We start from the raw sequence: 25,226 nt of genomic DNA, 5'->3' as shown, positions 1-25,226 counted from the left end.
GTTACCAGATTGATGATTGATATCTTACATTTCAATATGACTGCATACATTTTGGAGGCCTTAACCTGTGTTGAGCTTTTAAAAATTTGCTTTCAAAACGTATTGCTGTTGAGAGCACTTTTGAGTGACATCGGGTTTTCGTAAATTTTAAAGACAAATTGATGGCCAAGCTAAGTCAAATTAATTATGGCTGACCTTCCAAGATTGGGAACAAGAAAACTCTTGTAGTTGGATCTCACATATCGACACAGTGTCTGGAACTAACCATAAATATGCTTGAATATATTTTATTTATGTCCTTGATCTCCTAAAGGTGGAACAGTTAATTAGGAAGAGTTGAAGTCTTTTTCACAACATTTTCTACAACTAAAATTCTAAAATTTAACCATACCGTACTCTAAACGATAAGAGACTAAAAAAAGCAAGTTGAACATTACAGAGAGAGAAGAGCTCGTTAGTTCTTCTGCCATTTACTTGGGTTTTGTGTCTGTGAAAATGCTGGTAAGAATACAAAGGAGCTTCAACCTGATCCTTTGACGAATATGTCGTTACTTTTCAAAAATTCAAAGTCGCAGGCCAATATGGCAGACACTTTTTAAAAATAATTTTTAATTATAGAAAAGCAGCGCCAAATTCGTAATCAGCGACCTCGAAACCCCCCGAGTAGTGAGTATCCGAGGCGAATCCGATGAATTTCTCAGAATATAGTCCACCATATTGGATCCGCTATTTTGAAATATGAAAAACCGACACCGGATTGGTAGTCCGTGATCCCGAAAACCTCCAAATAGCGAGTTTCAAGCGAATTCGATGAATTTTTACAAAAGCTGATCCTGATCTGATTGGATTAAATGGATTCGGATTTTGCTAACCTAAAAGCATAATGTACACATTAGTAAGACGACCAGATTAGAACTAAAATTATTTTGTGGGGCTGTGTAATGAGTTTTAAATGCTATACTTTGTAAGTTCACTCTCTAGGTACCGAGATGATAAATATTCGAGTACTGAGTACTTTTTAGTACTGAGTCTTTCAAATGTATTTGAGTAATTTCCGTTTAAGAAGTATTTGTGTCCTTTTGAGTACTTGATGCTAGATTCAAAATATCAATGCTGGACGTTTTAGCTTGTGTTAACCCAGTCGCTGGTAGTACCTGATTTCTGTACTTAAAATGTTATTTTTAAATGCTATATTGAATACTTTAAGTCAGCAATAGGCACAGGTTTCCTTTACCAAGTACTTTAGTGTACTCACTAAAAATAGCTTACTCTTCAGCCTGTGAAACATTTAGTACTGAGTTGTCTTTTATCTTGATACTTCTAAACGCTGGTCTGAAATACAATTTCTATGGAATATATATGATTAATATATACTTCTTTCATTGTCCGAGACACAAGGCTACGATTATTTATTTTTTCTAAAAGACATTATTAAAGCAAACCATTTTCAAATACTTTATTCATGTCTTTTCTCAATAGGATCATGACTTGCTGTCATAAAGCGTTAATATTAGACAATATTCTGTACATCTTACATCATTTGACAATACAAACATTCTGAAAGTTTCAGAACTGAGGATTTTTTAACCATAAAAGTCGCACTTGTTATGCGCAACTGAACACACTCGCCTTCGAAAGCCTTCTCTAAGTCCTTGTCAAAGTTAGTTATGTGTTTGGAACGCCATTTAACTAAATAAACATCTATAATTTGAAATAATCCTTGGCACCATAATTTTACACTTGGCAAGAGCAAATATTAAATGCTTCCTCGAGCGCGAAATGCATACAAAGTAGGCAAACGCTGTTGTTTCTTTATTGATAATAGCTACATTTTCATAAGTTTACAAACACACACACACACACATGCGCCTAAGTGCAAATGTATATTATTGCAAAAGACAAATAAACTCACATCCGAATTTCTTTACGACACAGTTACTGTTATGCCTTTGGTTTGGCAACAAATATCCTACTCTACGTGCCTGTTTCGGACAGACACAAGACTACGCGTCACGCCCTCACAGCAGATTTCACATATGAAACAGAGTATAGATGTGTGTGTGTGTGTGTGCGTGTATCGTGCATTGTTTTTATTTGCAACACGCAACGGCTGTGGCTAACAACTACATAAATACAACACACGCACACATACATACATGTAAACATATAAGCAAGTTGCGTCGCAACCGCGTGCGTATAATGTCATGTATTTGGGTTTGTTAACAACAACAAAGGCTGGCGTTGTAGTCTAGAGCAATTGCCTCATAAATTTGCATATGAGTACACAAAGCGCACGCACACGCGAACAAGCTTACAGCTATGCGTTCAAATAGCCGCATCTGCATGTAAATAGGCAATCGCACGTTCATATGCCAGCGTGTGCGTGCGTGTGTTTGTTGGTGTTTGCGTAATGCGGTAATGTTGTCGACATCGACATTATCTTTAAATGGTAAACATGCCAACACAACCGATTCTTGTCAGCCAGTCAACGCTGACAGTCCGCGGCAGTTGGCGCTTGATACCGCACCGCCTCTGGCTTGAGGTTATTTATGCATATATTTATTTGTGTGTGTTGTATATTTGTTATGTAAATAACTTTAATATGTGTGGTTGCAGTGTAATCGGCAGTGTTTATCGATAAGCAATTTGCGAGATTCAACTTTAAAAGTAGTAAGGTGTATCTATTACACAAGGCTAAAGGAGTAAAACTTTAAGAAGAAACTTGCGAAAATGAATTTCGAAATCTTTTTTGAGCAACTCTGATAGTGAAGTTGCTTGTGTACTTACCTCGTTTTATCCTTCGTAGGTGAGGAGCTGGAAAGAGCAAAAAATATATTCATTTGATGATTATGTTTCAAGATATACATATGTAGATATCGATATAGATATAGATAGAGATAGAGATAGAGATAGAGATAGAGATAGAGATAGAGATAGAGATAGAGATAGAGATAGAGATAGAGATAGAGATAGAGATAGAGATAGAGATAGAGATAGAGATAGAGATAGAGATAGAGATAGAGATAGAGGCTTGCCCGTTTACAACTATACAAAAATATGGAAATTTATTTCACACAAACTATTCTTTTTATCAAGCCAATACACTACCAACGTTAGCTATGATTTTCTATGGGCTCAATGTATGCTCCAAATAGGCTTCATCGATTTTATTTAGAGAATCGCATAATATATGAAGTCGCTCGCTTACATCAACAGCACAATCATCATCATCATCATTATCATCATCGTCATATTCAAATTGCTATTCGTTCAACACTTCTTTATTTCTTTGAGCATTTTGATTTGAAAGGCTTTTTTGATTTGCCATAAAAAGCAATTGAGGCACTGTGTGAAAGGATAACGACGACGCCTGCGATGCGTTGCGAAGGATTGCTTACGCGCCATAAAAGCAAAATGCCAACAGATACTCTCTCACACACACACACTTACGCTTAAGCATATTTAGTATATGGAAGCACAAAGCCAGCTATTTTGTAGTCAAGTGAGCGTTCGGTTATTTGTTTGTCGATATTGTTAAAAGCTTGCGGTTGATTGTTTTGCATTTGAATGCCTTCGAACACTATATGCTTATATACATATTTGTATATGTATGTGTGTATGGGTATATTGTTAGTTGTGCACACTTTTATAAGTGGTTGTATTGTATTGATTTTTTTTTTGTTGTTCTTGTTTTTGCCTTTACTTAAGCCATTCGCTGCCACTTGGCAGTACGTGTTTGTGATATCAATGCTTTAGATATTATTTATTACACATGCACATGTGCACACAAGGCTACTGCCTCGCACGTCGGTGTGTTTATATGTGTGCTGCTTGCGTTACTGCGTCGGCTGTCGGCCGCTTTGGGACAGCCACGGCGTATGAGTTATTTTTAACTAATTTTGATTTATCGACAAACCAATTTGACAAGTTAAAATTAAAGGAATATACGCTTACATATTGAGGTTGGGTATATACTAATGCAACATTGCAATGTCGCTTAGTCAAAGCGATGAGGGCTGCACAGGTGTAACATTTGTGGTAATTCTGGTAAGAGGGGGCGGGGTTGTGAGACCATTTAATATTATAAATGTGTGGATTTACTTGCATAGATATAAACCTAAATGTAATTCTATAAAATTTAATTTTTCCAAAAATCTTCCATTCGTATTTTTTATATATTTCCATTCAACTTTAAATCAAGTGAGATTTTTTCTTTATATATTGACTTCTTTTCTTCATGATATAGATAGAATTTAGCGAGTCTTATATAATATAGATATATAGGCATGTAAAACCAACACACTGCTGTGTCTAATTCCAGCTTCGAATCCCCAGCGATTTGAGCAATTTAGCAGACAATTTCAGTAAAGCGTTGTTTACGAGTGCTGACGTTTATATAATACTAGCGTATACATACATATGTGCCACAGTGCAGATAATTTAGTGCCTCGCCGCAGATATTTGTATGTCGCTTCCCACGGCGTAACGATTTATTATCTGTTGTCTTTGCTATTGAACTGAGTATGGTGGGAGCTAGATTTGTATTGCTATTTGTATACATCAAATCTATACCTATCCGTATACACCAATAGAGCAACAAGAAAAGTATAAAAATTATATATAAACCTCGTTAGTATAAGCATTACTTTCATTGTTTGCGTTGCTTAATTTACTTTGTTTCAAGCTTGCTAGTAACGCGGTAACACCACAATTATTTTTATGTGTTCTTAAACATATTTTTTAACGCAACTTTTCATCATCTACATTTTTTTGAGGGAGCTAAGATGCATTAAGCATTTCAATTTGTATGCATGAATAGAGACAAATAAATGCTATTTTTTGGCGTAGAAAACTCAGATATTGCCTCTGTTTGATGTTTTGATATATACATACATATGTATCACATATGTACATGTAAAGCTGCCTAAAAATATTCCAAAAAATCAGCTAATAGCTTAATCAAACGCTTGAATGCATTCCGGCGCCTAAAAGCAGACTATGTGGCATACTAAAAGCCAGAATATGTAAAATATGAGTGTATGTGTGGAGGTGCTTTTATGTTTTCTTGCAAAAGTAGGCAATTGACTTTTTATTTTTCATTTTGCTTATCATTCAATATGTTTTGACACCAAAAATTCTGTAGAATTTCCGAATTCCTGCGCTCCATCCATCGTTCCATTTGTTGTCTGCAAACAGTGAATGGAATGTTGTTGTTTTTTTATGTCTGTGCAAAACTTCAAAGTTTATACAGCCTAGATAACGACGCGTGCATAGGCAAATAAAAAACTCGCTACTAGAATAAACATAGTAGACCATATGGCCTGTATATATATGCACAAAAAGGTAGAAACGGAGTTCACTAACCACAGAGATATTAATTTTTTGAGAAACATATTTTTAACAAAATAATTTCTATGTGATTTTTGCTCAAAAGTATTCAATATAAAAAATATGACGCCAGACTGCAACTATTTCAAGCTTTTCGCAATTGAATCTGTATCTCTAGATAGTATGCTGAAAAGTATGCAATAATTTAGAGAATATTTCTTGCTTCTACTAGTATACGAGAGAGTTCCTTGTGAATCTTCTCATATACCAATATTTTAACATGGAATTTTAGTTACTTTGACAGCCTAAAGGTAGGCAACTTATTTTTGAAAGACTTTTATTTTTGAAAGACGAAACTTGAAAACGGACATTGCTTTTTATATTGCAAGGAAACAATGAGGGAACTATCTAAAGTAAACTGTAATAAATCAACGCAAAAGCCAAAAATAATTAAATTTTTTATCTATATACTTCATAATAACATTTAAAAGGAATTCCATAAAGCAATTAATGCCAATATAGCTTAATAAAAATATATGCACACGTTTGAAATTTTTCATAAATAATTGAAATTCATCAATAAATATTTATATTTTCATTTTAATAACAAAATTTGCTTTTATTTCTTGTATTAATATTTTGATATTTTGCCACAAAAAGTCTCATGCGTTTTGCTATGAGGCAATTTCATGTGACATTTCCACAACTTTCAAACACACTAACAAAATATGAATTTACGCTATTTAAAGTTGCATGAAAATGTATGTTCGAACGCCTAAAAATATGCTATGCAGTTTTTAATTCACATACAATTACACTAAAGCATAAAAACCAAAACCAATTTAGTAGGAATTTCATAACAGCCAATTTGTTAACAAGCGGAAAATTACGGAAATAAAATATTGATGCAGCGAATAAAGCAATAAATTTATTAGTGAAATAGTGCAAATTGTTTATTGGCATTTTTAAAGTTATGCAATTGCGTAGTTTATTAAATTTGTGTTCATCAAAAAAATTCGTCTGACAATTGACAATGCGCTCGACGGATAGACTAAATGGCCATGCGCCCGAAATGCTGCTTTGTTTTTTGTTTCTACCATTTTCTACTTTTGCGCACACGCGCACTTATTTATTTATTATTTTCACAGCGACAAGGACACGGCTGTCAGTGCACGCCAATGCAAAAGTGGCAGTATTACGGCGACGCACACACACATTCATATATATAGCGAATACATGTCTGTGCGGCCGCCACATATATGTTGAATGAAAGTTTTTGCTCATGACACGAGTCCTTGCCGCGTGCTGTGCGTAAATTATTCAAAGCGAAATTGTTCTACCTTACATTCTTGTGAAAGGGAGTATATAAATTTCAAACGCGCGGTTGTGTGTGTGTGCGCGCTGTGACATTGTCAGAAGCAACAGCCCGCGCTGAGGCGAAACTGTCGCGTCGCACGTCTTTTGATAATACACAACACATGTGTGTGAGCGCTTGCTACTTCTTAGCAAAAGTGCCACAGCCGCATGCCGCCATGCAACTTTTCCACACAATAAACTTTGCCACGGCAGCAAAGCAGCGGCGGCGCAGCTTCAACTGTCAGCCCAAGGAGCCCGCTTCAATTGCATTCCCATACATGCACATTCACATCCGCCGCGGCACACACTACTTCATATGTGCACATTCTATTATTATTTCTTTCCTTTTCTTCTGCATTCTCTTCAGTGGCAACTTGGTCTTGGCGCGCTGATGATTTCGCCGGCGGCACAACGGAATTTGCACAACTAAAACTACTTACGACATCGCACTTTTATAACTTTTGTAATATTGTAGTAGTTGTTACAAGAAAAACAAATGCAACAAAAAAATGCAACTGTGCAAATATACATAAAAGTGGTTTAAAAGAGTGCCGGCGCAGCTGTCGCAAGGCAGCGCTTTGTTCCGCTATGTCTCCTTACTTGCGTGTGTTGGGTAAGTGTGTGCGCACTCAGCCAAGTTGAAAATGACTTCATAGAGCAAGGCAAGTTCACATTGCCAGCGGTGAAAGGCAAACACAAACACACGCGAGCTCACGTGCCAATGCACCGTTATTATGATATCATTTTAGCGGTGAATTGCATGCATAGAAATTGTAGACACTGTAGTCGTGTGCTGCGTGTTTAATAAAAAAATTAGAATTGTAAATGTAGATTTCATGGTTGAGAAAATTAAAAAAAGAATTGAAGTCGGAAGGGCTTTCTACTTACAAGAAGTGCTCTGGAAATGAGCTGTTTTGAAATTTAGTCATTCGCATGGTTGCCAGTTATTTAATACAGAATTTTGCTATCTAAAAAAATTCCGACACGTTTTATTTGATACCGAATATTTTTAACTTATTTCATTTTTTAGACTTTATTATTTTATTTCATTTCAAGTTTTCAATTAAGTGGCAACTCCTTGAAAAATTAAGTATCAAGAAATCTTTCCTAAAGCTATTTATTTATTATAAAGACATCAATACATATTAATAAACAAAAAAATTCCACTCTGTTGAAGCTATTGTAATAAAATCAAACAGCTGGCAACCCTATAGCTAGAAGTGTTTGACTGGAAAGTTTTCTGAATGTTTTTTATTATTTCATTATGTTATCAATATTTAATTTTCATTATTCTTATATAGAACTCACTAAAATTGAGCATACATTTAGGCATTTAATTAAATTTGTAAAGCATACCTTTAGGGTTGATGTAAATATTTGAATGAAGAGTAGATGGTAAATAATTAAATTAATGTTTTCAGATTTTCTGAGTAAATGATTTAAAATAACAGGACTCTATAATGAGAGTAACATCTCATAGGTATTCCTGTTAGAGCGGTTCCTTCAGTCCTTTAAAAACTTACTTGCCCATTATCAATATATTCATCATGCTTCAATTAAATTGTATGTGATTTGCGTAATTACAGTCCAAACAGACTTACATATCTAAGAGCGTAGCTTGTCTTAATCACAACCAAATATCGTAAACATCGCAGTATCGATGTGCATTGAAATGGCATTCCATTAGCGTGAGATTACTCGCATTAAACAGCTTAATTCGAAATCAGTCAATCTGCTTTGAAATCAACACCATGGCGTTGCTCTAATATGTAGCATGCCACACACACAAAACCACTTAGATGAGTACCTCGGTCAAAGAGATAGCCGAGTTAAGTGACAAATTTCGCAGCCAAAACGCTTGACTTTGCAACTAACCAGCCAAAGGCATTCAACTAATCACTGCAATTATAAGCAAGCACACTTAACGTACAACAACAACAATAGCAACAACTCAAAGTGCACTAATTTGGCTTACATTTGCGAATGTGCAGTGTTGCATTTACACCTCAGCTATGAGCAACAAATACTATGAAGAGTGGCAGTCCAATTGAAATGGTTGCACAGTTACTTAGGCATGGCCGAGTCACCAGCGTGTTAATTGATACCAGCGCAGATATTACACACGCACACACATAGAGAAAACGGCATATTTTAATTATAATTTCCGACTAAATGCTCCTGCAGGGCAAGCAACGACTGCCTGACTAATAACTATAAATGCAAGAATTATGACATTTTATGGCAGAGCAGACGATTGTGTATGTCTGGCTGCGTGTGAAGGTGAAGAAAGTAACAAGTTGGAAGGTGCATGTGACAGTTGCAACGAAGCAGAAGAGACTGTGTGACTTTGGAAACTAAATTCTCCCAACGCGCGCAACGGTGTCAACACCAATGCAAATGTCTCGGTTAATAAAACAACAACAATGAGAGCAGCATCATGATTGTCAACTTGGTAAATGTCACCTTTGGTTTGTCATTAAGTAACTGTATTTAGTTGCAGGCGCACAGATACAGACGTGATGACACAGCATAATAACTGTATATAAGAATGTGTCTAGCGGTACTTTCATATTCCAACAGTAAACTGCCTTGACAGGCAGGTGATCTCATACACAAGCACACACCAATATATGTCTGCTCTAATTATACATATACGACATACCACTGCAGCAGCATAGCTCTAGGCGCCTAAGCAAGGCATAGAAAGGACACACTAATTAGCGACATGTTTTCGCTAAGCAGCAGAAGAGCTGAGTAAATCTCCGCAACAGTGACAAAACAATAATAATGCTGACACTGAATAAAGCAACAATAATGTCAAGTCTGCATTGCATGCTCTACTACAAAACAAGTAGTTGGGAGACGTCCTCAGTGACTGCTTAAGACTGAGTGGCTGGCTGTATTGTTGATGTTGATGTTTTGAGCCGACCTTAGCCGAGAGTGAAGCTAGTCAGGTGATGTGACAACCAAGCAATGTCAACATCATTAGTGACACGGTGGGGCGTATAGAACATGTGGATTTTGTTTATGAGTAAATAAGAAATATCTACATAATTGCAAACGGAAAGGAACTTAACCAAATATGAACATGAGTGGGAATTTGAATTTCAAAATGAGCATTAATCATGAATCATGAATCATATAAATTTGAATATGAATATGAATATGAATATGAATATGAATATGAATGTGAATATGAATATGAATATGAATATGAATATGAATATGAATGTGAATACAAATGTGAATATGAAAATGAATATGAATGTGAATATGAATATGAATATGAATATGAATGTGAATATGAATATGAATATGAATATGAATGTGAATATGAATATGAATGTGAATATGAATATGAATATGAATATGAATATGAATGTGAATATGAATATGAATGTGAATATGAATATGAATATGAATATGAATATGAAATTAAATATGAATGTGAATATGAATATGAATATGAATATGAATATGAATATGAATATGAATATGAATATGTATATGAATATGAATATGAATATGTATATGAATATGAATATGAATATGTATATGAATATGAATATGAATATGAATATGAATATGAATATGAATATGAATATGAATATGAATATGAATATGAATATGAATATGAATATGAATATGAATATGAATATGAATATGAATATGAATATGAATATGAATGTGAATATGAATATGAATATGAATGTGAATGTGAATATGAATATGAATATGAATATGAATATGAATATGAATATGAATATGAATATGAATATGAATATGAATATGAATATGAATATGAATTTGAATATGAATATGGATATGAATATGAATATGAATATGAATATGAATATGAATTTGAATATGAATATGAATATGGATATGAATATGAATATGAATATGAATATGAATATGAGTGTGAATGTGAATATAAATATGAATATGAATATGAATATGAATATGAATATGAATATGAATATGAATATGAATATGAATATGAATATGAATATGAATGCGAATGTGAATATAAATATGAATATGAATATGAATATGAATATGAATGTGAATATGAATATGAATATGAAATATGAAAAATATGAATTTGAAGAGACTAAGTAACGAAAGCTACATATAACAGAGAAAAAGAAGCGTGATCTTAATCATCACTCTAAACCTGAAAAGTTCCACGTGAAAAAAGAAAAATGCAAAAGTGAGTACATTACTACTGAAACTATCTTACTACGACTACTCAGTTAGCTGCCACCATCAGGCACGGCACCCTGTCAGCACTTCCTACCCACTTACCTCTTCACTTATTACCCACATATATTTTCTCATAAAACTTTTTACCTTGACATTTCCACTTTATACATATTTAGTTGCAGTAATCGTCTTCGCTTTTGTAATTGTGTAGTGGCAGTTAGTTGCATGGAAATTACTATGCCACAGCTGCATTGTGCTGCAGCTCAGTGTCAGTCCGCAGAGAGAGACAAGCACGCCACAAAAGACACGGCAGTGAATAAACAAAAGGGCGACGTCGCGCATTTCAAATTCAGAGGAAAAATTTAATATTTGTTAAAATATTTATACAATTTCAACAAAAAAAGGTGAAATGAAAGAATGAGGGTAAAAGAGAGAAGAGTATAACGACATGAAGGCGTAATGCGAACACTGCAGTGCTGGTACCTTGGCTGTAGCGTATTCTTTTCCATATATGTATATGGACCACTACACGTATTTATTTGTATGCTTATAGTATAAATATTATTCTAAATATTTTATTTTATTATTTTTATTTTTTCTACTCTTTCATGTAATGTTTTTGTGCTCACTACATTTCCTTCGACCGTTGAATTGCAGGTGACGCACGAACTTTTGTTCGTCCATTTCTTAGTGTTTTGTTTGGTGCTGTCATAACTGTCGCCCTTTATTGCCATTGTTGCATCGGATTATTGTTTTGTATATTATTTTGTTTAGTAATTGTGGCAGTCATTTTCGTGACTCATTTTAAGGTGGCATGGCTTTCTGAATTTTTCAGTTGTCTAAGTTGTAATGGACAGCTGTTCTAAAGAACACCTCTCGCGCGGAGTAACAATACTTTTACTTCGCAGCTCTTCAAGCGAAATTTATGCAGCACCTGTCATATTCTTATTCACCATCTTTTCGAAATTCCGTTAAATTTCTATGAGCTTATTAACAGCTATTTAGTTCGAGAAAATTTGAGCAAAATAAATCCCACAAAGAGTTCGTTCTTGGAAATATGGAGTTTGAGTGAAAATTTTTCAGTAAATTTATATGTATTAAACCTCTCGAATCGGTCAGCGAATAAGTTTTGGGCTCTGGTGTACTGAGAAATAATTTTTAAAACCTCAATTGTTTTGAGATAGTACGATATTAGACTACTGTATGCTTTGAGTCTGCCATAGCTCGGTTACCAAAGATGTGAGAGCGCAAGAACTCTCACTTAATTACGAAAAGAGTATGACAATGCCCCCTAACTCTCTCAAAGTTTGAAAGTATTTTTGATAGATTCTGCTGATTTGAACTTTGAAACTGATCTTCTAATGAAATACCAGAGATGATAATTTGAGAGAATAAGTGCAATTTAAATGAAACATTTTTGCCTTCCTCTTTTACTATTATATACTAATGCATTCGTTTAGCAATGAAGTAGCGTGTGAAACCCATAAAAAAAAAGAAAACACATCGGAAGGGCAGCAGAAAACGAAAGAAAGATGACCAAATGAAAACCGAGAAATGAATGCACCGTAAGGGCAGATGCAGAGGAATTTCAACGAGCTTTGAATACTGAAGAGAAAATATAGTAGTATACACATGGAAAGGGATACTCGTGTTTTGAGAAAGAAAATTAAATGTATATGAGTTTGCAAAAACAACAAAGGATATTAGAAATACATATGATATATGCTTCACTCCGTAAAGTATGTAAAACTAGTTAGTGTTAATAATGTGCGTTTGCAAGAGGCAAGAAGCACACACACACACAAGCACACCTTTTCATTAACTTTATTGCGCTGAGTGTAAAAAGTAATTACACAAATATATGTTTTATTACTGTAAGAGTACATTTAAACATAGTTTACTGGCAACGCACACATACGTACATGTTTACATATCCCTCTACCCCTTCACATTATGCGCTGCTTATTTAACAACACAAACACCAAACAAACAAACGAAATGTTGATTTTTTCCTACCAATTAAAAGCGGCAACCACAGCTGTATGCTGATAAAGTTTCTCGAAAACCAAGCAGAACAAATTCAAACGCAAACAAAAAAAGCGAAAAAAAAACAACTTTCAACATGTGTTGCACGTAGCCACACGCGGAGGGGCGCTGCTCTCTGGTGTTCCGCCAACAAAATAGTTTTCGGGGAATTTGCTATTAGTTTAGCGGCAGTGGGGAGGGAATTAAACACACAAAAAATAGAAAAACGAGTGAAGTTTACAACAAACATCAAATTAAAAAGCAAAGCGAGCCAACTGTCGACTAAGCACAATTTGTCATGAACTTAAGCACAGAGAGAAAGCGCGCTCGTTGCTTTGCTTTGAGCATAGTGTGCACAGAATTGAAGTGGCGTCCAAGTGACAGGGGAGAACGGATAGTGTAGTGTAAGCTTTGATGTAAATAATTATTTTATAATTTATTTTTTTGGTTTTTGTGTTTTATTTCAGATTATTTTCCCACTAAGTTGTTGATCCCAGAGCTCACAGTTAATTAAGTCTTTGCTTTGAAAAATTATGATTTTACAACTGAACACTTTGGTGTGACGGAAATTAACGCCAGAGTTGAACACCTTTTGTTAAAAGATTACACCCTAATTTAAATAAGGTTGAGAGTGGATTTTAGCATTAAACTCCCACTGGGTGTTAAAGATCAGATTGTAGCTGCGGGGTCGATCGACAAATTAGTTACGAATAAGTTGTATACTGAAATAGTTCTTATGGCGAGACGTTTCATTGTAAAGAAACCTAAGACCATCCACTTGCAAGTCTTCATTTTTCAGCCTCCAAATTTCATAAATAAGTGTATTCAAAAAATAACGGTAAATTTTCGATTTTTGATTTTTATTCATCTACATTAATGCCCTCAAAATAGTTCATATTATGCATTTTGGCCAGCGTTACTTCCAATAGTAGATTAGATAGATAGATCAGATAGATTTCTGGGATAGCCTTTTGGCTATTTCAGCGATTTCTTCTATGTCTGTAAAACGATAAAGGCCCTTTAAGGTTCTCTTTATTTTTGGAAATAGGAAAAAGCCACACGGAGTCATGTCTGGCGATTATTGAAGCTGAAGCATCGTTACAGTTTGGACAATAATTAGCGAACAAGCAACGAAGTGTGAGCTTATAACTAACCATAAGCTACGGTCTAACCATAGCTATGGCCAAAATAAGCAATACAAAAAAATTTCACCATACTTCAGGAGCATGTACTCGTTTATCAACATATCAGAAAATAAATAAAGACATTTTTAACAATTGGACTCTTCAAAGTCACGTATATACATATATGGATATATAACACAAACGGAAGTTTCAACAGACATTGCTTCCATCGCTTAATTGACGTCTACGTTTCATCAAACACTCAGTGATTTTTTACACCCATATATGACAGATTTGCCTGTCAATCTCACGGCTGATATAAAAGAAGGCAAACAAACACAATATCATCAATCTGTTCGGGGTACTCAAGACCAAAGCGATAACTAAGCAGGTAGTCATTTTGTAAACTGTCTGAGGACTGAGAATAGACTTCAATGTGATTTTATTCAAAATGTATTCTCAATAGATACACTGTTTGCAGCTTAGGCATTTATCTTATAAATAAATTTGCAATATTCTCTCATTAAATCATTAGATTTCCTTTAAATTTATCTATTTTGTAATACAAAATATCCATGTTAGACCTTCTTTTCATTCGCTGAGGCACGCGTTAAATAAAATTCCCTGCCTCAAGCGCACATTTGAATTTCCAATGAAATCCACATTAAACTCACAAATCTATGTAGGTGTAATCTAAGCGCAATTATAGCACGAAATTCGTTCGCAGTGCAGAGCAGCAGTGGAAGAAAAACACGCCGGCGGCCAACAAAACTTTAACACATATGAGCAAACACACACACACATACATTTGCACAGTGGTGTTGGTACATGTGCTCGTGTGAGCAGTTTGAAAGCAGAAAAAAAACAACACAAAGCATTTAAATGTGCACAAAAAAATGTGAAACAATGCAATGAAAAGTAAAGCTGGCACTCCCGTGCACCACTCCAAAGCGCACAAAGCGTAAAATTTCTAGTAAAATAAAGTGCGCCCTTGAGCGAGAAATTTTCGTCAAACCGCAGGCAAACAAGTGTGGGAGCGATGGTTTAACATTTTGTCAACACACCAAAGAACACATTAGGTTAGGAGCGACAAAAAAAAAAAATGAAAGTACAAACAGTATATACATATATATGTACAAGTATTTATGTGTGTGCCTGTGTGTAAACCGGATGTATGCGGCAAGAAAGCGTTTGCTTTGGGGCATTGGAGAAGCTGACGCAATTTTATACATTTTCGTATGTTTATAAGTATTTCGACAACGCTACATACACACCGGGATAGCTTCGTCTCACATATTACGCAATTTGTTGCCACTATGCACATTTAGACACATTAACTTTATGGAAAAAAAGTCAAACAAGAGAATCCGGCAATTATTGCACACAAATTTGTGCATATACATATATATGTACATGTGGATATACATAAATTTGTATTTCCAAGAAGTATATATGTATATATCAAACATATTTCTTCAATATCTGTCTCCATATACATATATACTTATATATATGCTCTCACACACATCCACCACATTCATTTCATTCCCACAAAATCGTGCCTTTACCTCAATTAAAATGTAATTCATATGTTTATACCATGGCACCCAATTCTCCTGCATTTACGAAAACTGTGCTTTTGCTGCCGCATACGCAGTGGTGTACCGCAGTTCGTTTCATACTGCTCCGCAACTTTTTGGTTATATGAAGTACCGCAAATGGGGTCATACTCATTTTATTTATTTTCCTTTTTTTTGTACATTATTAATTTAATACTTGAACTCTTAGCGAAGTTATGTATTTTGTAGGTTAATTTATCAAAGCTTAACTTTTGGCGGATTAAATATCAAATTTACGTACTTCGAAATTATTTTCTTATTTTCTTTTTAATGAGTGCGTTGAAAATGTGAAAGAATTTCATTTTAATTTGCAATGGAAATTTAATATTTGCATTTAATGTTGAAAAATGTTAATTTACTAGAATTAGATGTCTTTGGCACAACAGTCGGAAAATTCAGCCTCCATGACGAAACATCGCCAAACGGCCTGAGGCTGATCGACTTCGCTGGGGCCCGAAATATGGTCGTCTGTAGTACCAGATTCCAGCATAAGAAAATACATCAAGCTACTTGGCTGTCTCCTGATCGAAACACGCGGAACCAAATCGATCACGTTGTGATAGACGGAAGACATGTCTCCTGTGTTTTAGACGTGCGTACGCTCCGAGGACCAAATATAGACTCGGACCATTATCTGGTCGCAGCGAAGATACGCACCCGCCTCTGTGCAGCAAAGAATGCCCGTCAACAAACACACGGAAGGTTCGACGTCGAAAAGCTGCAATCGCAACAGACAGCCACGAAATACTCTACTCGACTTGCACTCCTGCTCTCTGAGAGCACTCATCAGCATCTCGGTATAAGGGAACTGTGGAACGGCATCTCAAACTCACTGCGTACCGCTGCAGCCGAAACAATTGGTTTTCGGCAACGACAAAAAACAAGCTGGTACGATGAGGAGTGCCGTCTCGCAGCGGAGAGAAAACAGACTGCCTACCTCGCAACATTGCAAACGACCACAACACGTGCGGGATGGGATAGATACCGAGAGCTGAAGAGGGAAGCGAGACGCATTTGCAGACAAAAAAAGAAAGAGGCCGAAATGCGTGAGTACGAAGAGCTTGAGAAGCTGGCAGACAGAGGGAATGCTCGAAAATTTTATGAAAAAATGAAGCGACTTAACGAAGGTTTCAAGACCGGAGCATCCTCATGTAGAGACCAAGGTGGTAATCTGGTAACCGATGTCCAGGGCATACTGGGATTATGGAGGGAACACTTCTCCGACCTGCTGAATGGCAGTGAGAGTACAACACCAGGAGATGGCGAACCCGATCCCCCAATCGATGACGATGGAACAGATGTTCCATTACCCGACCATGAAGAAATTCGAATAGCAATTACCCGCTTGAAGAACAACAAAGCAGCGGGGGCCGATAGATTACCGGCAGAACTATTCAAATACGGCGGCGAAGAACTGATAAGGTGCATGCATCAGCTTCTTTGCAGAATATGGTCGGAAGAAAGCATGCCTGACGATTGGAATCTCAGTGTGCTCTGCCCAATCCATAAAAAGGGAGATCCCACAATCTGCGCCAATTACCGTGGGATCAGCCTCCTAAATATCGCATACAAGGTTCTATCGAGCGTATTGTGTGAAAGACTAAAGCCCACCGTCAACAAACTGATTGGACCTTATCAGTGTGGCTTTAGACCTGGAAAATCGACAACTGACCAGATATTCACCATGCGCCAAATCTTGGAAAAGACCCGAGAAAAGAGGATCGACACACACCACCTTTTTGTCGATTTTAAAGCTGCTTTCGACAGCACGAAAAGGAGCTGCCTTTACGCCGCGATGTCTGAATTTGGTATCCCCGCAAAACTAATACGGCTGTGTAAATTGACGTTGAGCAACACCAAAAGCTCCGTCATGATTGGGAAGGACCTCTCCGAGCCGTTCGATACCAAACGAGGTTTCAGACAAGGTGACTCACTATCGTGCGACTTCTTTAACCTGATGCTGGAAAAAATTATAAGAGCTGCAGAGCTAAACCGAGAAGGTACAATCTTCTACAAGAGTGTACAGCTCCTGGCGTACGCCGATGATATTGATATCATCGGAAGCAACAACCGCGCCGTTTGTTCTGCTTTTTCCCGCATGGATAAGGAGGCGAAGCGAATGGGTCTGGAGGTGAATGAGGACAAGACGAAATATCTCCTGTCATCAAACAAACAGTCGGCGCATTCGCGTCTCGGCTCCCACGTCGCTGTTGACAGTCATAACTTCGAGGTCGTAGATAATTTCGTATACCTGGGAACCAGCATCAACAACACGAACAATGTCAGCCTCGAAATCCAGCGCAGAATAACTCTTGCCAACAGGTGCTACTTTGGACTGAGTAGGCAATTGAACAGTAAAGTCCTCTCTCGACGAACCAAAATCAAGCTCTACAAGTCGCTTATCATTCCCGTCCTGCTTTACGGTGCAGAAGCTTGGACGATGTCAACATCAGATGAGACGACACTAGGAGTTTTCGAGAGGAAAATTTTGCGCAAGATTTATGGTCCTCAGAACATTGGCAACGGCGAATACCGCAGACGATGGAACGATGAGCTGTACGAGTTATACGACGACATTGACATAGTTCAGCGAATAAAAAGACAGCGGCTACGCTGGCTAGGTCATGTTGTCCGAATGGACGAAAACACTCCAGCCCTGAAAGTGTTCGATGCAGTACCCGCCGGAGGAAGCCGAGGAAGGGGAATGCCTCCACTCCGTTGGAGGGACCAGGTGGAGAGCGACCTGGTTACACTTGGGATCTCCAACTGGCGCCGAACTGCGAAGGAGAGAGACAGGTGGCGCACTATCGTCGATTCGGCTATAACCGGCTAAACGGTTGCAACGCCAATCACATACAGATGTTGGTACTTCAACACATGTAGTATGCTTTTAGGCGCTTGACTCAATTTACCAATAATAGTTGGTCTACATTTAGGAGTGAATAAATAATGAATATTTGAAGATAGAAAAAGACAAGTAAGGAAGGGCTAAGCTCGGGTGTAACCGAACATTTTATACTCTCGCAATTTATTTAACTTTATTTATATTATATAATACACAATTTGACCCACATATTCGTCATATATATTGTATAAAGTCCATTGAAAGTTGGAAACCCTAATATTAGGTTAGAAGCACCGAGGTCCTCATGTTCGATATATGGGGCCTTGAAAACCAATGGTCCGATTTTGGCGATTTTTAGAATGGGGCTGCCACACTGTAAACGTAGTATTTGTGCAAAGTTCTGCACCGATATCTCCATTAGTGCTTACTTTATATATTATAAAGTTAACGATTCAGATCGTCTTCAATGTTCTGGTATATAGAAAGTAGGCGTGGTTGTGAAGCGATTTGGCCTATTTTCACAACATATCATTGGGATGTAAGGAAGCTATTACATACCAAGTTTCATTGAAATCGGTCGAGTAGTTCTTGAGATATGGCTATTGACCCATAAGTGTACGGGGCAACGTCCACTTCTCCAAAAAAACTACATCCAAATATGCCCCTTCATAGTGCGACGCTTTCTACCAATAGAAATTTTATTTCCATAGCTTTATTTTTGGCTTAGTTATGGCGCTTTATGTGTTTTCGGTTTTCGCCATTTGGTGGGCGTGGCAAGGGTCCGATTTTGCCCATCTTCGAAAGCAACCTTCCAATGGTGCCAAGAAATAAGTGTGTCAATTTCATCAAGATATCTTAATTTTTACTTAAGTTACAGCTTGCATAGACGGTCGGACGGTCTCTGATACGTAACTCTGATCACTTTAATATATATAACCCTATATCTACCCGTTTAGTTTTGGGTGTTACAAATAACCGTTATGTGAACAAAACTCTCATAGCAACTTTGTTGCGAGAGTATAAAAAAAACGAAAATTCCCGTTATTTTTCGAACATACTAAGATACGCGATACTTCTGCTTGAATCAATTCTGTTGAAATTTTTTGGATTATTTAAATGGATGTCATTTAATGAATTGTTATTACTGAGTGCTTTAGTAAAATCTAGGGTAATCTTATTAAAAACTACTGGTTGGCTACTCCCTGTTGATAAAGAGTATTTCTATTTCTATTACTTATTGAACGTCAATGAAGCAAAGTGAAGATTATAAATATTAAATATTTAGATATAAAACTAATATTATTCTTAATAGAAAACCAAATCAAATGAGACAATAACTTTTAAAGCCGAAATCAATAAAAACTTAAACAATGGCTTTTATTACTTACATATGTATTTTCCAGCTGGTCTCTCTGTTGTGAAACAAAAAACTTTGACACTGATTACAGCTGAGCAACAATTGTGGAGTTTTTTGTTTTTATGTTTTTACACCTTTCGCACTGTTTGCTAAGCGCTTTTGTTCGCCACTGCAGATTTCACATTTTCATTTACAATAACTGTTGTTTCTGTTTTTTTTTTGTTATTCTCCCACCACTTTGTTGCTGTAATTCACAACTTTTCCGTAATGTCACAAACTATTCGATAATTACAACAACAACAGCAATGGCAAGCGGGTCGCGCGCAGTGAACATGAAAATTCGTTAAATACACACACACACACACGTGCATGCGCTTGTTGGCTGGTCTGTGTTAAGCCATTTTTAATTGCGCACAGCGTCCAACACAAAACAAAATAAGCGCGCGAAAAATGAAAATCCGCAGCCGGAACGTTTATTAACGGTTTATGTGCATGCTGTTGTGACTTTCAATTTTTATTATTTTTTCCCTTTCGAAAAATTAAAATTTTTTATTGTTTTTAATATGATTTTGTTTTTGTAGATTTTATTTGCGCACTTTTTATTGCGGAAAGCAAAACTTTTTATTATATTTCTTTCAGCTTTTCGGATTTTATTATTTTATTACCTTACTTTTGCATATATAATATATTTGTTTTTGTTTTTGTATTTTTTCATTATTTACGTGCCATTAAAATGTCGCTGCTCTCTGTCACTTTACTCAGCTGTTCTGGTGCTGCTCGCTGTCGAAGGATTAACACGTCTTGTAGGCGGTCGCGGCGTCGAAGCGTGTCTCCTGCAATGCTGACTTGTTATTGTTGTTATTGTTTGTGTGTGTTTTATGTCTGTGCATTTTTTGCTTTATTTTGTTTTCTTATTTACACACATACACCTCCAACAGTGCTTTGCTTTTGTTTTGTTTGTTGTGTTAAAAACTTTTTTATTTGTATTTTTAATGTAGTTGATTTTTTTACGAGCGCGTGTGTCCCCGCAACACTTTATTTGCGCCCGGTTTTAAAGTTTTATTTTGTTTATGCACTTTGTTTTCTGTTTTTTATTTTATTTTTATTCAGCACTTTGCTTCCGGTGCGTCGGGTTCATAAAAAGGCTTTTATGCAAATATTCAATTGCCGCGCGTTAATAGAATTAAATGCGGGAGGTGTGTTCATCTCCCGGGGGCATTAAAAACTTAACGCTTAAGTAGCGCGTTTTATTTTTATTGGAATTTTTAAGTTATTATAGTCCATAGTGGTTTTTAGCACTGGAAAAATATGAAGAATTTTATTTTATTTTTAAATGTTTAAGATTCTTTATAATTATCGCTTAAGACTCAGATATTCCCAGCACTCAAAAACAAATCAAAAGTATGTATGTAAAATTTTTCTCAAGATTTATCAAGAAATAATGGAATGGAATTCTTGAAATAAAATGAAAAAAATCAGTTTTAGATGAGTTTTATAATTGTCAATTTGATGATCATTCTCTTCTTAGCTCGATTACCGATTTTTTAGTTAATGGATTATCTAATTTAAGTTACTTGCAGTTATACCTACCATAGTACTAGTAGTAACGACAGAGAATCATATTTATTTAAATATTAATACATATTTAATTGCAGTGCTTTAAATAAAAGCCTTCCTCTACTATAATTTACTGTCCTTACTCTACAAAGCGTCGAATTCTAAGCATACTTTTAGGCTAATTATATTATTACTTCCATTTCATTCATAGTAGACATTTTTCTGAAATTCTTAAACGGTTCATTGCGGAATATGAAAGAGATAAAAAACATAAATTAATTTATAATTTATTATTTCAGTACAAACAGTTTATCCTACACACATTAGCGCACCTTAATCATTTCTGCTATGACCTGCCAAAGTAGCTAGAATTTAGCCTTGTGGGTCAAAATTTAATCTTTTAGATATTTAAAGATGTTTAGCTGTAATTCCTAAAAAGAAAAAAAATAAGAGTCTACCAAATAAAATTAAAGTAAGCATAAAATTTTGAATTACACAAAAAATTAAATTAGAATACATATATATCATCTTGCAGGGAGTCATTTTACTTTTGCTGAATTACTTATTTGTTGATTCACAGGGAATTTATTATATTTACTCTTACTCAATTGTCAAATCCAATTCAAGAATGTCAGGTATAAACAGAAAAAAATAGTTTCTACAGCGGTATGAGTTCGATCATTATAGAAGGGTAGACCTCAAGACCAGCACACATTAAAGAAAATAATTATTTTATTATTGAGAACATTTTGTTATTTTGATTTAGATCCCAGCCAGAATTAATTGAATAAGGAGCTGCACAGTGAATGAGTAACATAAGTGCAAACAAGATCAGAAAATTTTTTGACTTTGCACTTTGGGAGATATTTTAGAACATAGTTTTTCGTGGAATAAGTGGCAATATGCTAATGTTAAATTAATTGCCCAGAACATAGTAGGAATCATGCGCAAGATCGATGTACAAAATAAGCTCAAATCATCATGGGGTTTAAGCAGTTCATTTTGCAATAAATATTATTTTGAAATCAATTCTGTTCCAAAGTTAAAAAATATATATAAATTTTATTCTTGTAACCTTTTCTGCTTTATAAAAAAAGTCTAATTAATTCATAATTCTGGCAAAAGACTGTATAAAAGTGACATTATAACTTAACCATTTAAGAATGAAGAATTCGTGGTCACATACAAGGTGCAAAAGAAATTGGCTTTACATTTTTTGCCTAATTATTTTTAAATGGTACTTTAGTTAATACATTCTATGTGGTACTCTGCTGTAGAAATGCTGATTTACTGTAAGTTTTTGAATAACAAAAATAATGTTCTTCACTCATCTGACATTTCTGCATTTAAATGTCTCTAGCAACACCTTAAATGGAATTTCATAAATTAATTAACACAATGGAAGAATTATTATACACAAACACAATAGAAAATGCGCTTTCACCTACGCAGTCTAGCAAATAAGCGCACCACCTACATTTTAACACAAAAAAGAGCATACTTAATTTCATATTACTGCTCTAATTTGCATTTGCAGCCCACTTGTGTCCATTTAATGTGCAGGACCTCGTATGCTAATAGTCCTACGCAGCACACGCGCTGCTCAGTCTGCGTTGCCCACCTTGCCTTACACACACACACACACACATAAACACTGCATGGAGTAAGACCACATGTGGTGCTGACTGTGTGCGCTTGTCAAGTGGCTGGCGCTCGCATACACAAGCCTACGCGCGTAACAGCACTTGTGTGTATAATATTTCATACGCGAGTGTAGTAGCTTGGCTGTTGTATAGGCCAATTAACCTAATTCCTTACAAAAACGTTTTTATTACCAACTGCATTTTATGGTATCACTAAATATATGAGCAACATTTTTGCCTGATTTAAAAGTATTTAATACAATAATCGCGATTTAAGTTTTTTGTAAAAAATAATTAAATATATTTTTCACCTACAGTGAAGTGCGTAATTTTCTGATTTCTAGTTTTTTAAATTTATTTTTTTAATTTTATTATAATTTTTGATTTTTTAATTTATTTTTTCTCAACACACGCCACATGCTTGAAGCAGCTTGAAATGTTTACCACACTTTGCTTGCTTTGTATGTTTTACTCGCAAATTTCCCGTTACAACGTCTACAGCGCACGACGGTCGAAACAAAACTGAATTCGCATTTGTTTGCCGTGCCACAAACCTGTCACATGCCGTTGTGAAAGCGTTGTCATTTGCCGCCACTACAAGTTGTGGCAAGTCGTGCCATGCCGAGTCGTTGGTGTTTTCCAAATGCTGCGCATGCGTCAAGTTGCTTACAGATTTTTTGAATGAAAAGCTTTCCTTTCGTCGTTGTGCTTCACTGTAGTCCGAAATTGTTTCGGAGTTGTAGCGTTAATGGGTGAAGGCGCTCTTAATTTTTTGGTGTAAAGGACTCTCTTAGGAATCTTTGCATATTAAAAAATATGTTTATTTATAAAATTTTTTCGATATTATTTACTTTTTTAATTTACTAATTTTATATTATACTAAAAATTTAATAGAAAAGAAAAAGGTTATTTTTTCTGTCTGCTATGGTATTTCGCATACAATCATAATATATTTAGAATTGCTTAATGTTATAATACATAAAATAGTTTAAAACAAAATAAAAAGAGCGTTGCCACCTTGCAAAAATTTTAAAAACAAAAAATTAATTAGATTAAAATCCGCAAGAAAATTTTAAATAGTTTAAAAACACTAAAATAGAAGAAATTACTAAAAAGGGTTGCCACCTATTTAAAAAATTTAATTCAGCTCATTTATGAATTATTATACAATATGCTCCAGCTGTTTATATTTTTTTCAAATTAATTTAATAATAAAATAATTTCATACGCATATATTAAATCGTTTTTAGGAGTGTTGCCAACTATGAAAAAAGTCTAAAAATAATTTAATGAAATAAAATTAATATTGACATTAAATGAAAGGTCACTGAATTTGAGTTAGGTTTATTTTAATTCTTTAACGTTTTTGTTATGATTTTCTGCCCTAACCTTACTTAAATTCACTTTATAAGTTTTTCCGTTCTCACCAACACATAAGTACAATTTTTTTGTTTCTGCCCTTACAGTTCGACCATTTGATCCCTTCAATAATCCATTAAGCTCATTATAGCACTTTCTTTGTCATTTCCGTTTTACCAAATCAACAGCCACAATAGTCAAAACAACAACAACAGAGACGCAATGCCATACTCCACTGTCGTCCAAGCTGTCATTGCTGCGGTTGACGTTGTTTACGCGCGACATTCGTCACTTTGCCGTCTGCTTTGAGCCACTTTTTTCCTTAGATATTCGATCGTTTTAGTGACTTCTCGGTGTTGTTGATTTTTACCTCTTCGGTTGCCCGGGCTCTTGACACACATTAACACACACATAACACACTCTCATATAAGTGCATGAATACAAAGGTAGGCTCCCAGTTGTGCACTCCATCAGGTAATCCTTTTAATAAACTGACAATGTGTTGCTCATTTCATTTGTTATATTTATTTTTGTTGTGCCCTTCTACAATTCTCATGTGAAATCTGATAAAAAGAGATTGAAGTGAGCTAATGTTGGCAATAAAATCAAATTGAGTTGGTCATCCATTTACCAAATAAGTGCCACAGGAGTAGACAATATATGGGGTTAAGTATTTTATTTTGGAATCGTAAAAATAGATTTGTTGCTTCGAAGAATTCTAGCATATGCATGTATGTGTACATTTCGATTAATATGTACATAAGCATAATATTATTAAAAGGCAAGTTAGCGCCATGACAGTTGATT

At 35.4% G+C, this 25,226-nt stretch overlaps 1 protein-coding gene across 2 annotated transcripts in view; it reads right to left on the bottom strand.

Moving 5' to 3' along the window:
• The window catches only part of LOC105213069 (transcription factor mef2A), a 109,226-nt gene extending 85,510 nt beyond the window's left edge, over nucleotides 1–23,716 (bottom strand). The window contains exons 1-3 of one of the 2 annotated variants that reach the window (XM_011185616.3): nucleotides 23,376–23,716; nucleotides 19,892–21,158; nucleotides 2,788–2,814 (exon numbers count right to left, since the gene is read on the bottom strand). The gene's annotated coding sequence lies outside the window, so the exon portion shown is untranslated. The remainder of the gene's footprint in view (nucleotides 1–2,787; nucleotides 2,815–19,891; nucleotides 21,159–23,375) is intronic. The other variant, XM_029040323.2, reaches the window with a different exon arrangement.
• Nucleotides 23,717–25,226: the final 1,510 nt, after the last annotated feature.

The sequence above is a fragment of the Zeugodacus cucurbitae genome, chromosome 4 (assembly GCF_028554725.1).
Source record: "Zeugodacus cucurbitae isolate PBARC_wt_2022May chromosome 4, idZeuCucr1.2, whole genome shotgun sequence".
In the NCBI taxonomy this organism is placed as follows: domain Eukaryota; kingdom Metazoa; phylum Arthropoda; class Insecta; order Diptera; family Tephritidae; genus Zeugodacus; species Zeugodacus cucurbitae.
The sequence above is the reverse complement of the archived record's forward strand: the minus strand, read 5'-3'. Positions and strand labels throughout refer to the sequence as shown.